The sequence below is a fragment of the Lepidochelys kempii genome, chromosome 10, assembly GCF_965140285.1.
Source record: "Lepidochelys kempii isolate rLepKem1 chromosome 10, rLepKem1.hap1, whole genome shotgun sequence".
In the NCBI taxonomy this organism is placed as follows: domain Eukaryota; kingdom Metazoa; phylum Chordata; order Testudines; family Cheloniidae; genus Lepidochelys; species Lepidochelys kempii.
In genome coordinates this window covers 46653885-46658573 of record NC_136389.1, presented here as the reverse complement: position 1 = coordinate 46658573, position 4689 = coordinate 46653885, and the positions used below count along the sequence as shown (strand labels likewise).

General features: G+C 49.5%; 1 non-coding gene across 1 annotated transcript; it reads right to left on the bottom strand.

Moving 5' to 3' along the window:
- Positions 1-604: 604 nt before the first annotated feature.
- TRNAH-GUG (transfer RNA histidin (anticodon GUG)) lies at positions 605-676 on the bottom strand. Its single transcript has one exon. It is a non-coding gene; the product is annotated as a tRNA-His (tRNA).
- Positions 677-4689: the final 4013 nt, after the last annotated feature.

Here is a 4689-nt window from a genome sequence, read left to right as displayed (position 1 = left end):
CCCCAAACAGGCTAGCTGTGCCAGGGTGTCCCTTACCCCTGTAACAGGCTGGTTGTGCCCATGTGTCCACCAATCCCATATCAGGCTAGACGTGCCTGGGTGTCCCGTAGTACCCTAAAAAGAACAGGAGGACTTGTGGCACCTTAGAGACTAACCAATTTATTTGAGCATGAGCTTTCGTGAGCTACAGCTCACTTCATCGGATGCGTTCAGTAGAAAATACAGTGGGGAGATTTATATACACAGAGAACATGAAACAATGGGTGTTACCACACACACTGTAACCAGAGTGATCACTTAAGATGAGCTAATACCAGCAGGAGAGCGGGGGAGGGGGAGAAAACTTTTGCAGTGATAATCAAGGTGGGTCATCTCCAGCAGTTGACAAGAACGTCTGAGGAACAGTGGGGGCGGGGCGGGGGGGAATAGTTTTACTTTGTGTATTATAGACTAACAGGGCTGCTACTCTGAAACCCGCAGTTCCCTGTAACAGGCTGGCTGTGCCTGGGTGCCCCCTAAAGAAGCTGGCGCTGTCTGGTCTGCAACCCCCACCCCAGTAAAAAGTTATCAGTGCCCACATGCCGTGATATCGCTATCAAAGCGATGCCGTGACTCGGATTCGAACCGAGGTTGCTGCGGCCACAACGCAGAGTACTAACCACTATACGATCACGGCGAGCTACTGTGGCTCTGCGAGAAACGCCTGGCGCTCGCCCTATTCAGTGTGGTGCTGATGACGTCACCACGGAGAGGGCGGGCCAGTAGCTCTGACCCCTGCCCCTTCTAAGAACCATCTCTGGAGTAGCTATTGCGCATGCGGCTTCCAAGGGGGCGGGGTCGTGCTCTATCCTGCAGGGATCTCCCCGCAGTGACTGCGCATGTGCGAAATAGGGGTGGGCGGAGCCGCAGAGACAAAACTCCTTAGCTCCCCTTGGGCGCGCGCCTGGGGCACTTGGGCGGTGTTGCTGTTGAGAGTTGTGGGCGTGCGCGCGCGCCCCCCGCTGGCGGTTGGGCGAGTGCGTGTGTTCGTTGGTCCCACCTGCCGCTGCCCCGCTCGGGGGATGGACGGGAGCGGACCGGAGCCAGCGCTGCCTGCAGCCTACGCGGGACCCGCACCGCAGCTGGCGGAACAGGCGCACGTGCCCGCATACGGCACAGACACACACCGCCCCGTGCAGGCACACACAGCACATTCACACTCGCCCTGCACACTCACATGGGCACAAGTGTCATCACACACACAGTGCAGTCACTCACATCTATGCACACATTCATATCCACACACACAGAGCTGCACTCACAGACCCCCCTGCACTCTGTGCACTCGCACGTCGGCTCACTCATAGCCTGCCACGGCATCACATCCCCACACACCATGCACTCTCACGTTGGCACACTCACATTCATACATACAGTGCTTACACACATGCACCCCACACACTCACACATGGGCACCATGATATCCACACACACTCATACATCACATACACTTGCACACACTCACATCTGCAAACACATGCACTCACCCCCAACCCTTCCCTGCTGTTCTCTATCACCAGGAAGAACAAAAAGCACATTTCTGTTTCTCTGCAGAGTCCCTTCATCTTTGTGCTCTTTAAGCCCTTACCATTAGGGAAGGTCTCTTCCACCTAAGCTTCAAGGGGAGATGGATCATCGTCTCACCCCATCCCCACCTCAGATGAGGTAACTGCAGACCAAACAGGTTGCATGAGATCACTCCTGGCAGAGCTGAAAATTGAAACCAAGTCTTGTCTGTTTAGCCACACTTTTTGAATGACTATATGCCATGTCCATGTGCTTGGCTAGACTGTCTGTGAAACTGGGCTTCTCCTGCCCACCTCCCTACCTGCATAGAGCACTACAAGCCCACAGGGGAAAGCGCCCTGTGTAAATGCACATAGAATCATAGAATATCAGGGTTGGAAGGGACCCCAGAAGGTCATCTAGTCCAACCCCCTGCTCAAAGCAGGACCAATCCCCAATTAAATCATCCCAGCCAGGGCTTTGTCAAGCCTGACCTTAAAAACTTCTAAGGAAGGAGATTCTACCACCTCCCTAGGTAACGCATTCCAGTGTTTCACCACCATCCTAGTGAAAAAGTTTTTCCTAATATCCAACCTAAACCTCCCCCACTGCAAGTTGAGACCATTACTCCTTGTCCTGTCCTCTTCTACCACTGAGAATAGTCTAGAACCATCCTCTCTGGAACCACCTCTCAGGTAGTTGAAAGCAGCTATCAAATCCCCCCTCATTCTTCTCTTCTGCAGACTGAACAATCCCAGTTCCCTCAGCCTCTCCTCATAAGTCATGTGTTCCAGACCCCTAATCATTTTTGTTGCCCTTCGCTGGACTCTCTCCAATTTATCCACATCCTTCTTGTAGTGTGGGGCCCAAAACTGGACACAGTACTCCAGATGAGGCCTCACCAATGTCAAATAGAGGGGGACGATCACGTCCCTCGATCTGCTCGCTATGCCCCTACTTATACATCCCAAAATGCCATTGGCCTTCTTGGCAACAAGGGCACACTGCTGACTCATATCCAGCTTCTCGTCCACTGTCACCCCTAGGTCCTTTTCCGCAGAACTGCTGCCTAGTCATTCGGTCCCTAGTCTGTAGCTGTGCATTGGGTTCTTCCGTCCTAAGTGCAGGACCCTGCACTTATCCTTATTGAACCTCATCAGATTTCTTTTGGCCCAATCCTCCAATTTGTCTAGGTCCCTCTGTATCCTATCCCTGCCCTCCAGCGTATCACATGTACCACCCAAGAGCATAAGTTCCATGTACCAACCACTCCTGAGGCCATTCCCTTCCTAGAGCCAGGAACAGTTTGGGAGCCCAGATTCCCAGCATTCTACTGCTGCCTGGTTCATACTCTTAGTCATGGCTAGGGCTTCAGCAAGGCCTACATATCATACTATTTAAATTCAGGATGCAGCAGTTCCATTAATTTTGGTATTTAATAGGGTTCTTCGAATATCACTTTTACACAGAATTTCCTAGGTTTTGTTTTTAAGAAAAATGAATAAACAGTGAAATTCTATCATGTGCAACTATTTACAGCTGATGAAGTGGGCTGTAGCCCACAAAAGCTTATGCTCTAATAAATTTGTTAGTCTCTAAGGTGCCACAAGTACTCCTGTTCTTTTTGCGGATACAGACTAACAGGGCTGCTACTCTGAAACCTGCCTGACAAACAGTTGCACATGATAGAATTTCACTGTTTATTCATTTTTCTTAAAAACAAAACCTAGGAAATTCTGTGTAAAAATGATATTCGAAGAACCCTATTAAATACCAAAATTAAGGGAACTGCTGCATCCTGAATTTAAACAGTATGATATGTAGGCCTTGCTGAAGCCCTAGCCATAACTAAGAGTATGAACCAGGGTCAAGCTTTGCAGAACAGTAACACACCAGGTACTGACTAACCAAGTAAGCACATTCCTGACTGGAGAGGATGGTACAAGAACACCCAGCATTCTCAAGTAGCTACATAAACAAATTCCCAAAAGATTGCACAGGAACACACCGACCCCTCTAAGAGAAGGATAGGATGGCAGGATAATGGATGAGGATGTTTTGTTCAAACTAGCAGGTACAAGATACAAAGGTGATAACTAAGATTTAGTCACAGGTATTTTTAGTAGAAGTCATGGACAGGTCATGGGCAATAAACAAAAATTCACGCCCATGACCTGTGCATGGCTTTCACTACAAATACCCTGACTAAAACTTCACAGCTCCTGGGGTGCTGCTGCTCTGGGGGGCCCTGCAGGCCGACCACTGGCCCCTGCAGCTGTGGAGGTTCCAGAAAGACACGGAATCTGTGACTTCTGTGACCTCCATGACAGATTTGCAGCTTTAGTGATAACTAACAATACCTGCAGGGTAATATGTAACTTGTTTATACCAGGGTATAAAAGGAGAAGTATTGGGACATCTTTGTATTGGCCAAGGGGACAGCATCCTGTAATGCTGACTGAGCCTTTACCTTGTCACTGGCATGCATGTGTCAATGTGCCTGTGACCCTTTGGACAAGGTACTAGTGCCGTGCATTGCTGACAATAAACCTGGCGAAGCGCCTTTGCCACCAAACTGAGCTTGTGGTCTTTGTGTATGAATAACATCGAGGCCTTCTGAACCAACATGATGCATTCTCTGCTGGTGCAGCTAACACCGGAGCTCCAAGAATAGCAGCACTAGCAGCATTAACGACTCGGCTGTATCAGCAACACTCTGCAGCACTAACAACATGATGCAATCTGTAACTATGTGATCATATATAATTTTTTCCACAGGACCTGTACCTCATTCAATGCACAGGTTGGATGGGGCTCAAAGCCCAAGGTACCTGTGCGATATTTATTTTTATCTCCCTCATTCAACATGTGGCCCCTGCCTTATTTACTGCCCACTCTGCAAACTCTGCACTGAATATGAACATTTTTATTTCTTCATGGGTTTTCGCTGGCACTCCTCCTCGCAATGTCCAAACCACCCTCACATTAATGGATTTAACTTCACCACCCCCATTTTACAGATGGGCAACTGAGATACAGAGAGATTAAGACCGACACTTGCAGTGTCTGCTCAAGTGGGATGCCTCAAGAGCTGAGGCTCAGTTCCTCAGGGCCTGCTGAGCACCCAGAGCTCCTAGTGCCTTC